The sequence below is a fragment of the Tachyglossus aculeatus genome, assembly GCF_015852505.1.
Source record: "Tachyglossus aculeatus isolate mTacAcu1 chromosome 12 unlocalized genomic scaffold, mTacAcu1.pri SUPER_6_unloc_2, whole genome shotgun sequence".
In the NCBI taxonomy this organism is placed as follows: Eukaryota; Metazoa; Chordata; class Mammalia; order Monotremata; family Tachyglossidae; genus Tachyglossus; species Tachyglossus aculeatus.
In genome coordinates this window covers 11269983-11283682 of record NW_024044829.1, presented here as the reverse complement: position 1 = coordinate 11283682, position 13700 = coordinate 11269983, and positions in this window count along the sequence as shown.

The window sequence follows — 13700 nt, the reverse complement described above, 5'->3', positions numbered from 1 at the left end:
CCCGCTCCGTTATAAGTAAGATCCCTTTCATCCTGGACCTATTCCTTTCCAGCTCTCTACTCCTCCTCGCCCTAACTGAAACATGGTTGTCTCCGGTCGACACGGTCTCTTCTGCTGCTCTCTCCAGTGGAGGCCTCTTCTCCCACTCCCCCAGACTTACCGGAAGAGGAGGTGTCGCTTTCCTTCTTGCTCCCCAATGTAGCTTTCGCACTATTCCTCCTCCCCCTTCCCTTTCCTTCCCTTCCTTTGAAGCCCACATTATTATTAGAGGGGGTGTCTCTACCATCCCCTCCAGATTCTTGTAGCCGTCATCTACCTCCCCCCCGGCGCTACCTCCAACTTCTTTAACGATTTTAACCCCTTCCTCACCTTCCTTCTCTCTTTTTCCATGCCCACTCTGATCCTCGGAAACTTCAAAATCCACATGGATATCCCTGGTGAATCCTCTGCCGCCCACTTTCAATCTCTCCTTGACGCTGCCAACCTCTTGCTCAATCCCACCTCGCCCACTCACCAACTTGGTCATACCCTCGACCTCATCATCTCCTACCACTGCAATGTGTCCACCCTCACCAACTCTGAAATCCCTTTCTCTGAACATAATCTTCTCACCTGCCTCTTAACTCACACTCCTTTCCCCTGTAAATCCATAGTACTCCATCACAGAGATCTCCACTCTCTTGACCCCATCCATCTTTCTGAGCGCCTCACACCCCACCTCGTCTCCCTCTCCTCTCTACCCAATATTGATGATCAGATTACTGCTCTCAACCCTACCCTTTCTACTCAGCTAGACTCACACGCTCCCCTTTCCCTTCGCCGCTCTTGTACCACTAACCCACAGCCCTGGTTCACTGCCACTGACCGCCTCCTTCGCTCTTATGCTCGAGCTGCCGAACGTTGCTGGAGAAAGTCTAAACACCATGCCAATCTCGTTCACTTCAGGTTTATCCTTTCCTGCCTTAACTCAGCCTTCTCCTCTGCGAGACAAAACTATTTCTCCTCCCTTATTGAGACCCATGCCCATGATCCTCGTCAGCTCTTCCGTACATTGAACTCCCTTCTCAGGCCGCCGGTTCGCCCCCTCCTCCTCCCATCACCCCCAACGATCTGGCCTCCTATTTCATTAATAAAATTAAATCCATCAGGTCCGACCTCCCCAAAGCCACTCCCCCACCTTCTCCAACCTCTTGACTCTCAACACTCTCTGCTACTCCCCCATCCTTCCCAGCAGTATCCTCAGAGGAGCTCTCCTCCCTCCTCTCAAGTGCTACTCCGGCCACCTGTGCTTCTGACCCCATTTCCTCTCACCTTATCAAATCTCTCGCTCCGTCCCTTCTCCCCTCCTTAAATTCCATCTTCAACCGCTCACTCTCCACTGGTTCCTTCCCCTCTGCCTTCAAACATGCCCATGTCTCTCCCATCCTAAAAGAACCCTCTCGACCCCACCTCACCTTCTAGTTATGCCCCTTCTCCCTCCTACCATTCCTTTCCAAACTCCTTGTACGAGTCGTCTTCACGCTCTGCCTCGAATCCCTCAACACCAGCTCTCTCCTCGAACCCCTCCAGTCTGGCTTCCGTCCTCTACATTCCACGGAAACTGCCCTCTCAAAGGTCACCAGTGACCTCCTGCTTGCCAAATCCAGCGGCTCATACTCTATCCTAATCCTCCTCGACCTCCCAGCTGCCGTCGACACTGTGGACCACCCCCTTCTTTTCAACACGCTATCCAACCTTGGCTTCACAGACCCCGTCCTCTCCTGGTTGTCCTGTAATCTCTCAGGTCGTTCATTCTCAGTCTCTTATGCAGGCTCCTCCTCCCCCTCTCTTCCCCTTACTGTAGGGGTTCCTCAAGGTTCAGTTCTTGGTCCCCTTCTGTTCTCGATCTACACACACTCCCTAGGTGACCTTATTCACTCCCACTGCTTCAACTATCATCTCTACGCTGATGACACCCAAATCTACATCTCTGCCCCTGCTCTCTCCCACTACCTCCAGGCTCGCATCTCCTCCTGCCTTCAGGACATCTCCATCTGGATGTCTGCGCTCCACCTGAAACTCAACAAATCCAAGACTGAACTCCTTGTCTTCCCTCCCAAACCCTGCCCTCTCCCTGACTTTCCCATCACTGTTGACGGCACTAACATTCTTCCCGTCTCACAGGCCCGCAAACGTGGTGTCATCCTCGACTCCGCTCTCTCGTTCACCCCTCACGTCCAAGCTGTCACCAAAAACCTGCCGGTCTCAGCTCCACAACATTGTCAAGATACGCCCTTTCCTCTCCATCCAAACCGCTATGCTGCTCGTTCAAGGTCTCATCCTATCCCTTCTGGACTACTGTATCAGCCTCCTCTCCGATCTCCCATCCTCGTGTCTCTCCCCACTGCAATCCATACTTCACGCCATTGCCCGGATTATCTTTGTCCAGAAACGCTCTGGGCATGTTACTCACCTTCTCAAAAATCTCCAGTGGCTACCAATCAATATGTGCATCAGGCAGAAACTTCTCACCCTCGGCTTCAATGCTCTCCATCACCTCGCCCCCTCCTACCTTACCTCCCTTCTCTCTTTCTACAGACCAGCCCGCACCCTCCGCTCCTCTGCCCCTAATCTCCTCACCGTGCCTCGTTCTCGCCTGTCCCGCCGTCGACCCCGGGCCCACGTCCTCCCCCTGGCCTGCAATGCCCTCCTCCCCAACATCCGATAAGCTAGCTCTCTTCCTCCCTTCAAAGCCCTACTGAGAACTCACCTCCTCCAGGAGGCCTTTCCAGACTAAGCCCCCTCCTTCCTGTCCCCCTCGTCCCCCTCTCCATCTCCCTTTCTTACCTCCTTCCCTTCCCCACAGCACCTGTATATATGTATATATTTTTGTACAAATTTATTACTCTATTTATGCATTTATTTTTCTTGTTTATATCTATTCTATTTATTGCATTTTATTAACATGTTTGGTTTTGTTCTCTGTCTCCCCCTTCTAGACTGTGAGCCCACTGTTGCGTAGGGACCGTCTCTATATGTTGCCAACTTGTACTTCCCAAGCGCTTAGTACAGTGCTCTGCACACAGTAAGCACTCAATAAATACGATTGATTGATTGATTGATTATCAGTGCTGTGACTTATGAAATGAAGTAGTGTGATCTAGTGGAAAGGGCATTGGCCTAGGCATTCATTCGATCATTTTATTGAGCGCTTACTCTGTGCATCGTACTGTCAGAGCACCTGGGTAGACTTAAAACTCATCCAAACTTCCAGGGCTGTGCCACAGGACCAGAACCTGACACGTGGCTGCCTGGTAGCTATGGTTGGATAGTGGATTAGAACAATAATAGTATTTGTTAAGCTCTCACTATGTGCCAGGCACTGTACTAATCACTGGGGTGGATACACTATAATCATGATGGAGGGGATTGTGAAGGCTGGAGACACTGGACAACGTCTCCCTCCTGCAAACCCCATGCTTGGTCGTGGCCTTGGTCTGAACCCCAACATAGGTCCCGAGTGTGAGCATTTCTCCAGACTGGCTCCGACTCGTCCATCTGCCTCCTTGTCCCTCCTTGTTCCTCCACTCCGCCTCCACCAAAGTCACTCTCACGGGGGCAGCGTGGGTCTGAGGGGCCCTGACCTCAATATCCCCTTGGTCTTCTGGGTGGGGCAGTTCACGAAATCTCCAAAAAGCTTGCTACCACATTTGGCAAAGAAGATATGCTCAGTAAATTGCAGTGATGGACTACTGGATTGCTGAATGGGTAGATGGTTGGTTAAGAGGAGATGGATTTGAGCAATTGGATGGGATCTGTATCCATCTTTTACTCCCCTTCTTCCAACGGTCGTACCTACCCTAGGAGTGCGCCTTATTCCACACCTTCTCAAAAATTTACTGAAGGATATCGCCTCCAAGACGTCTTCCCTGACTAAGTCTTCTTTTACTTTTCTTCCACTCCCTTCTTCGTGGCCCTGATTTGCTCTCTTTATTAATCCCCTCCCAGCCCCACATCATTTATGTCCATTTCCGTAATGTATTTGTTCTTGTTAATGCCTGTCTCCCGCTTCAGAGTGTAAACTTATTGTGAGCAGAGAATGTGTCTGTTATATAATTATACTATACTCTCCCAAGTGCTGAGTACCGTACGCACTCAGTAAATACAATTGACTGACTCCTAAATTATTTTAACATCATCATCATCAGTCAAAAGTAATTACTGAGCACTTACTATGCACAGATCACTCTACTAACGACTTGGCAGAGTACAATACAACAAAATCAGACAGTACGTTCCTTGGCCATAACAAACTAGCCGTCTAGAAGGCCACTTTATTGAATATTTGGTCAGCCCACTGGATAAAATCAGCCAGACCTGGGGCAGTTGGGAGGCTGAAATGTCTTGGATATTAGATCGGGATTCCACAGGCTATCCCTCCTACCCTCAATACTTTAGGAAAAACCAAAGCAATGCAGGGAGTCACTGTGGTCCATTCCATCCGGATTATAATCCCGCCTCTGTCACTAGTCTGCTGTATGACCTTGGGCAAGTCCTTTCACTTCTCTGGTCCTCAGGTACCTCATTTGTAAACTGAGGATTGGGGCTGTGAGCCTCACATGGGACAGGGGACTGTGTCCAATCCGATTTGCTTGTATCCACCCCTTTGCTTAGAACAGCACCTGGCACAAAGAAAGTGCTTAACAAATACCATAATAATAATAATTGTTATTATTGATAACGCACCTGGAAGATACCCTAGAAAGCAGCTACAAGTTCCCTCTAAATATACTGTTGCAAGAATCTGCAGGGGATAGCTGAATACTATCCAGGAAGTATAATGTAATGGACTCATGATCATAATCATAATTAATTATCATAATCATAATTATCAACAGTATCATTATAGTCTTTATTAACAGTTTACATGCAAAAGGGTGCAACAAGTGCTGAATAGAAATAAAATGATCTGCTCAGACAAAGTCCCTGGATGTAGAAGGCACAGAATATAAGAGAAAGAGAAAGCATGTATCAAATCCTCATGTCACACAAAGGTCCAGAGAGGTTAAGGTGGTCACCCAAAGTAACACAGCTGGTCAGGGGCACGGTTGGCACTAGAACTCATGTCATGGCTCCCAGTGAAATGATCAATCCCTTCTAGACTGTAAGCTCCTTGTGGACAGGAAACATGCCAAATCTTTTCTTTATCTTCCTATCCAAACCCTGTCCTCCCCTTGAATTTCCCATCACCACGGATGACCCATCATTCTTCCTGTCTCACAAGCCAATAACTTTGGCATTATTCTCGACTCCTCTCTCTCATTCAACCCATAAATTCAATCCATCACTAATTACTGTTGGTTCAACCTTCACGACATCGCTAAAATCTGCCCTTTCCTCTCCACCTGAACTGCTACCACATTAATCCAATCCCTTATTCTTCCCACCTTGATTACTTTATCAGCGTCATTCCGGACCTCCCATGTCTCCTATCTCTCCCAACTCCAGTCCATTCTTCACTCTGCTACCCGGATGATTTTTTAATAAAAACTTTAGGTCCCTGTTTCCCCACTCTTTGAGACCCTCCACTGTTTGCCCATGGACCTCCGCATCAAACGAAAACTCCTCACCACTGGCTTTAAAGCACTCAATAACCTGCCCCCTCCTACCTCACTACAACCCACTACAACATCACTACTCTCTTACTAAAACCCACACAACACGCTTCGCTCCTGTAGTAAATATGACTGATTGACTGATGGCTTGAATATCAGCACAAGGAAACAGACATTTCGACTTATAGAGGAGTCTGAGGGAATCTGCTTTTTAAAACTGTCAACAGAGCAGCTTTCAAGTCCTGGTTCCTCAGGCTCTAGATGAGGGGTTTCAGGGCCGGGGGCATGACAGCGTAGAACACGGACATCAGCTGGTAGAACACCGAGGATGAGGGTGAGGGTGGCTTGAGATAGCCGAACACGCCTGTGGAGAGGAAGACGGTGATGACGACGAGATGGGGCAGGCAGGTGGAGAAAGCTCTGTCCCGGCCCTCGGCGGCCGACATCCTCAGAACGGCCCGGAAGATGTGCACGTATGACGCAACAATGAAAATGAAGCTTACAGCACTTATGGTTAGAGCAAAGGTCACACTCATGTTGATGGCGCAGTGGTCTCCACAGCAGGTGATCTTCAGCCGTGAGGGGAGGTCACAGAAGAAATTCTGGACAATGGTGACCCACAGAAGGACATGGAGAAGATCGAAGCTGAAAACAAGACCCCAAACAGCGCTCCACTGAGCCAGGAGAGGGCCGCCATATTCCCACAAGCCCTTGTTTTCATGATGACCTCGTAGCGCAGGGGGAGGCAAATGGCGGCATACCGGTCGTAGGACATGGCCATAAGGATGAAAAACTCCGAGACAGCAAAAAGGACCACCATGAAGAGCTGAGTGCACAGCTTAAGAAGGAGATGGATCGGCAGTTAGTCAGGGAGATGGTGACGGATTTGGAGACGGTTACAGGGATGAGACAGATGTCGATGAGGGACAGGTTCCTGAGGAAGAAGTACATGGGGGTGTGGAATCGCCGGCCGAGAGTGGTAATGGCGACGATGATGAGATTCCCCGTCAGAGTCGCCAGGTAGACCAGGAGGAACAGCGCTGCATGGACTACCTGCAGCTCCTGGACCTCTGAGAATTCCAGAAGGCGGAATTCTCCAACACCCTGGAGCTGTTGGACATTTCTGGGGGATGATGTCGACTCCCTGCACAGGAAGAGGGAAGACTTCAATTTACATGACTTGATGACATTGATAAAAGAATCAACATTAATTCCCGTAGGAGTAAATAAATCATTTGTACGTACTGAGCAACTACAGAGTTCGATAGTATTAGTACAAACGATCCCTGCTGTCATGGAATTTCAAGCTCACATTCTTGTGGGAGTGGCATAGTGCAGTGGAAAGAGCACAGTTCTTGGAGTCGGAGGACTTGGCTTTTAATTCTGACTCTATCACTTGCCTGCTCTGTGACCTTGGGCAGCATACTAAACATCTCTGAGCCTCAGATTCCTCATCTGTAAAATGGAAATTCATGGCCTGTTCACCCCGCTCCTGAAATTGAGAGAGGCCCATGTGGGCTAGAGACCGTGTCCTGATTATTCTGAGTCTACACCTGTACATACTACTGTGCGTGATGCATAGTTAGCATTTAACAAGAGACACAAGTATTATTATTACTTGGGTAGGAAGAAACTAAAATAACTTGGAGACAGGAATCCATCAGAGAGCATAAAGAGATGAACTGCTATGAAATGTTGTACGCCAATCAAGGTATTTAGTGAGCATTTACTATGTAAAGAGCACTGTACTAAATGCTCGGGAGAGTCTAACATAATGGAGATGGTAGGTACGTTCCCTGCCTTCGACGAGCTTATAGTCCAGAAGTGATTTTATACTCAAACTAACCTCCTCAGTCCCTCTCAGGATCACATGGAGAGTTCTCAGTCTCGGCTATGGGAGGGAGAGTCAAGCAGAGGCCTACCCATTCCATTCCTGGCTTGGCCAGTGGCTAGTGAGTGGAGGGCAATCTGCTACTAGTCAAATCTCACCTGTGCTGGACGGCAACAGCATGGGAGAGCGTCGAGGGTGGAGACTGAAGTTTACTGTAAAGAAGAAGGCAATGGTAAACCACTACCAAATATTTACCAAGAAGACTTTATGGATAAACACCAGTGGTCATTCTGGTATGTGTATCCATAAAGTTTCCTTGGTAAACATAAAGAAGTCGTTTACCATTGCCTCCTTCTGCTCAGTGAAAATGTGAGTCTCCGCCATTGTCATTGATCCACATTTTGATCATTTCCTCATCTTCCTTTACTCTTTCCCATGCCGCTGCTGCCCAGCACAGGTAAATCAACTTTGATGCTTCCGCTTAGACATTTCCATCATGGGTAACCCTAGTGAGGGTATCTCTCAATGGCATAGCTCTAAGCTACATTGGCGTATGCAAACTCTCCTGCCACGGTAAGGCATTGATTCATAGGAGAACTTCAATTCAGAAGAATTGATGATGGTACCGGGGTTTTTCTGAAAATCAGTCACGCTCTTTGGTCCCTGAAAATCATGTTTCCGCTGAAAACGTTTTTGACATACAGGAACCACTGACAGCCGAAGTGACTATAGAATCATGCCGATGCTGCATTGTAGCATCAGATTCTGGCAGGTGGTTGCCATAGTAGCCAGGGTGGGGATTCTGGAGGAAGGATAGCTGTGACGGGGATGGGGCCACTGGTACATATACCACAGGCTTGGGAGTCCGACATTATGTGGTTTCTAATCCCGGCTCCCTCTCAAGCCTGGTATGTGACCTTGGGCAATTAACTTCATTTCCCTGTTCCTCGGCTACCTCATCTGTACAATGGGGATAAGAGTGTGAGCCCCATGATGGACATGGACTGTGTCCAACCTGCTTACTTTGCATCTACCCCAGAGCTTAGAACAGTGCTTGGCACACAGTAAGCGTTTAAGATGTACCAAAATAATTTATCATTTATTATTTCTGGCAGGTCATTCCCCTCCTACATGCCTGCCCTGTTTGGGCTACTGTCTTGGTCTGAACTGGTCTATTCCCCCTTCTATTCCTTCATTAATTCAATCAATCACATTCATTGAGGACTTACTGTATGCAGAGTACTGTACTAAGCGCTTGGGACGTACAGATCAGCATTCTATAGCAACAGAACCTACCCAACAACGAGCGTACAGTCTAGAAGGGGGAGACAGACAACAAAACAAAACGAGTAGACAGGTGTCAATACCATGAGAATAAATGCATGTAGAGCTATATACACATCATTAATCAAATAAGTAGAGTAATAATATGTACAAATAAAATAGAGTAATAAATATGTACAAATACATACAAGTGCTGTGGGGAGGGGACGGGAGTAGGCCTGAGGGATGGAGGGGGTCGATAGGGAGGGGAGGAAGAGGAGGAGAAGAAAGAAGGGGGCTCAGTCTAGGAAGGCCTCCTAGAGGAGGTGAGCTATCAGTAGGGCTTTGAAGGGAGGAAGAGAGCTAATTCGGCGGATATATAGAGGGAGGATATTCCAGGACAGAGGTAGGACGTGAGCCAGGGATCGATGGCGGGACAGGTGAGAACGAGGCACAGTGAACAGGTTAGCGGCAGTGGAGCCGAGTGTTCTTGCTGGACTGTAGAAGGAGAGAAGGGAATTGAGGTTAGGAGGGGACGAGGTGATGGAGAGCCTTTAAGCCGAGAGTGAGGAGTTTTTTCTTGATTCTAAGATTGATAGACAACCACTGGAGATTTTTGAGGAGCGGAGTGACATGCCCAGATCGTTTCTGTACAAATATGATACGGGCAGCAGAGTGAAGTATTAGACTGAAGCGGGGAGAGACAGAAGGATGGGAGATTTTAAAGGAGGCTGATGCAGTAATCCAGTCGGTATAGGATGAGAGATTGAACCAGCAAGGTAGCGATTTGGATGGCGAGGAAAGGGCAGATCTTGGCGATGCTGTGGAGGTGAGAACGGCAGGATTTGGTGACGGATTGGATGTGTGGGGTGAATGAGACAGTGGAGTCAATGATGACACCGAGCCAGCGGGACTGTGAGACAGGAAGGATGGTAGTGCCATCCACAATAACGGGAAAGACAGGGAGAGGACAGGGTTTGGGCGGGAAGATAAGGAGCTCAGTCTTGGACATGAAGAGTTTCAAATGGCAGGCAGACATCCATATAGACATGTCCTGAAGGCAGGAGGTGATATGAGCCTGGAGTGAGGGAGGAAGAACAGAGGTGGAGATGCAAATTTGGGTGTCATCTGCATAGCGATGATAGTTGAAGCCATGAGACCGAATGAGTTCACCAAGGGAATGTGTATAGTTGGAGAACAGAAGGGGACCAAAAACTGACCTTTGAGAAACACGTAGAGTAAAGGGATGGGAGGGGGAGGAGGAGCCCGTGAAGGAGACTGAGAATGTTCGGCCAGAGAGATAAGAAGAGAACAAGGAGAGGACGGAATCTGTGAAGCCAAGGTTGGATAGTGTGTTGAGGAGAAGGGGTTGTCCACAGTGTCCAAGGCAGCTGAGAGATCGAGGAGGATTAGGATAGACTAGGAGCCATTGGATTTGGCAAGAAGGAGGTCATTGCTGACCTTTGAAAGGACAGCTTTGGTGGAGTGGAGGGCACCGAAACCAGATGGGAGGGGGTCTAGGAGATAGTTGGAGTTGAGGAATTCAAGGCAGCGTGTGTAGATGACCCGTTCTAGGAGTTTGGAAAGGAAGCATAAGAGGGAGGTGAGGCAATACCTGGATGAGCAGTGGGGACAAGGACGGGGGTCTAGGAGAGAGTTGGAGGTGAGCAATTCGATACTGTGAGTCCCTTGTGGGAAGGGATTGTTTCTGTTGCTGAATTGTACTTTCCAAGCGCTTAGTACAGTGCTCTGCACACAGTAAGTGCTCAATAAATACGATTGAATGAATGAATAAACTCTAACCTGTTCCCCGAGTGCTTCACCGCTCATCTGCTGTGAACCTGGGCAAGTCACTTCATTTCCCAGTGCCTCAGATACCCCCTCTGAGAGGCTAAGAGTCCCATGTCAGACAGGGACTGTGTCCAATGTGATTATCTTGTATCTACCTCAGCTTTTAGCCACATGTTAGCTGCGTGACCTTGGGCAAGTCACTTTACTTCTCCTGTGCCTCAGTCTTCTTATCTGTAAAACTGGGACTAAATCCTGTGCCCTCCTTCATCATAATCATCATCAATCGTATTTATTGAGCGCTTACTGTGTGCAGAGCACTGTACTAAGCGCTTGGGAAGTACAAGTTGGCAACATATAGAGATGGTCCCTACCCAACAGTGGGCTCACAGTCTAAAAGGGGGAGACAGAGAACAAAACCAAACATACTAACAAAATAAAATAAATAGAATAGATATGTACAAGTAAAATAAATAAATAGAGTAACAAATATGTATAAACATATATACATATATACAGGTGCAGTGGGGAAGGGAAGGAGGTAAGATGGGGGGATGGAGAGGGGGACGAGGGGGAGAGGAAGGAAGGGGCTCAGTCTGGGAAGGCCTCCTGGAGGAGGTGAGCTCTCAGTAGGGCCTTGACGGGAGACAGAGAACTAGCTTGGCGGATGGGCAGAGGGAGGGCATTCCAGGCCCGGGGGATGACGTGGGCCGGGGGTCGATGGCGGGACAGGCGAGAACGAGGTACGGTGAGGAGATTAGCGGCAGAGGAGTGGAGGGTGCGGGGTGGGCTGTAGAAGGAGAGAAGGGAGGTGAGGTAGGAGGGGGCGAGGTGATGGAGAGCCTTGAAGCCCAGGGTGAGGAGTTTCTGCCTGATGCGCAGATTGATTGGTAGCCACTGGAGATTTTTGAGGATGGGAGTAACATGCCCAGAGCGTTTCTGGACAAAGACAATCCGGGCAGCAGCATGAAGTATGGATTGAAGTGGGGAGAGACACGAGGATGGGAGGTCAGAGAGAAGGCTGATGTAGTATTCTAGACGGGATAGGATGAGCCCCATGTAGACAAGGGCTATACCCAACCTGATTATTCCTTCATTCATTCATTGAATTATTTTTATTGAGCGGTTACTATGTGCAGAACACTGTACCAAGCTTTTGGAAAGTACGGTTTAGCACCAAATAGAGACAATCCCTTCCCACGGCGGGCTCACAGTCTAGATGCCGGGAGATGGGCATCAAAACAAGTAAACAGGCATCAATAGCATCAATATAAATGAATGTAATTATAGATATATGTACATCATTCATATAAATAAAATTATAAATATGAACAAATACACACAAGTGCTGTAGCGGGATGGAGGGTGGTAGAGGAAAGGGAGCGAGTCGAGGCGATGGGCAGGGGAGGGAGAGTGGAGGAAAAGGGGGGCTTGTCTAGGATTAGCTTGTATCCACCTCAGTTTATAACTCAGAGGCTGACATAAAATAAGCACATAAAGAACACCTTAACAAAAGTCCTCACTGGCCTCTGGAAGGATTCAACATCCTCTTAGCTGGGTCTACAAAAACATACATAACCGCAGAGGGGGTGCAAAAGTGCTGAAGAGTAAAATTAATCAATCATTCAATCTGTAGTATTTATTGAGCTACTAAGGTGTGCAGAGTCCTAAACTGAGATCCTTAGGAGAGTACGATAGAGTATCGATACATAAACCCTCTCCTCAGTCTTGAGGGGGGAAACATACACTAAAGATATAGACAGAGGAAGAAGGAAACGTAAGTGCTTATGTAATAGAGCATGTAAAAACATCCATTAACTGAGTGCTTATAATAGGCAGAGCAGTGTACCTAGGGCTTGGTTAGGGAGTACAATACTACATAATTATACGGATGCATTCCGTGATAATAACGAGCATGGGAAATCTAAAGAAAAACGAAAGGAGTTAGTGAGTGTGATCTGGAGAGAATATAAATGAATGAGGAAACCTTCTGGATGGTGATGATGACGATGATAATGGTACTTGTTAAGCGCTTTCTATGTTCCAAGCACTGTTCTAAGCCCTGGGGTAGATACATGGTCATCAGGTACATGGGACTCACAGTCTTAATCCCCCTTTTACAGATGAAGTAACTGAGGCACAGAGAAGTGAAGTGGGTTTCCCAAGATCACACATCAGACAAATGGCAAAGCCGGGATTAGAACCCATGTCCTTTGACTTCCAGGCCTATGGTCTTTCCCCTAAGCCATTCATTCATTCAATCGTATTTATTGAGCACTTACTGTGTGCAGAGCACTGTACTAAGCGCTTGGGAAGTACAAGTTGGCAACATATAGAGATGGTCCCTACCCAACAGTGGGCTCACAGTCTAGAAGGGGGAGACAGAGAACAAAACAAAGCATATTAACAAAAAAATAAATAGAATAAATATGCACAAATAAAATAAATAGAGTAATAAATTCATACAAACATATACATATATGCAGATGCTATGGGGAGGGGAAGGAGGTAAGGTGGGGGGCATGGGGAGGGGGAGGAGGGGGAGAGAAAGGAGGGGGCTCAATCTGGGAAGGCCTTCTGGAGGAGGTGAGCTCTCATTAGGGCCTTGAAGGGAGGAAGAGAGCTCGCTTGGCGGATGTGCGGAGGGAGGGCATTCCAGGCCAGGGGAATGACAGGGGCCAGGGGTCGACGGCGGGACAGGCGAGAACGAGGCACGGTGAGGAGATTAGCGGCAGAGGATTAGAGGGTGCAGGCTGGGCTGTAGAAGGAGAGAAGGGAGGTGAGGTAGGAGGGGGCAAGGTGATGGAGAGACTTGAAGCCGAAGATGAGGAATTTCTGCCTGAAGCATAGGTTGATTGGTAGCCACTGGAGATCCTAGCGTGGGATGGGATGAGATTTCAGAAGGATTTTGAAGATGGGGAGAGCAGAGGCCTGGTGGGGTTATCGATCAGTCAATCAATAAATCATATTTATTGAGTGTTTACTGAGTTCATAGCACTGAACTACACACTTGGGACAGTAAACATAGCAGACTTGGTAGGCCCGATCCCTGCCCACAATAAGCTTACAGTCTATGGGGGATATAGTTGTAAATATAAATAGATATATGATGGATATGGACGTACGTGCTGTGGGAGTGATAGAGGGCTGAATAAAAGGAGCAATTCCAAGCACAAGGGTAACACAGAATTGAGTGGATTAAACGTGGAAGAAGTTCCTGATAG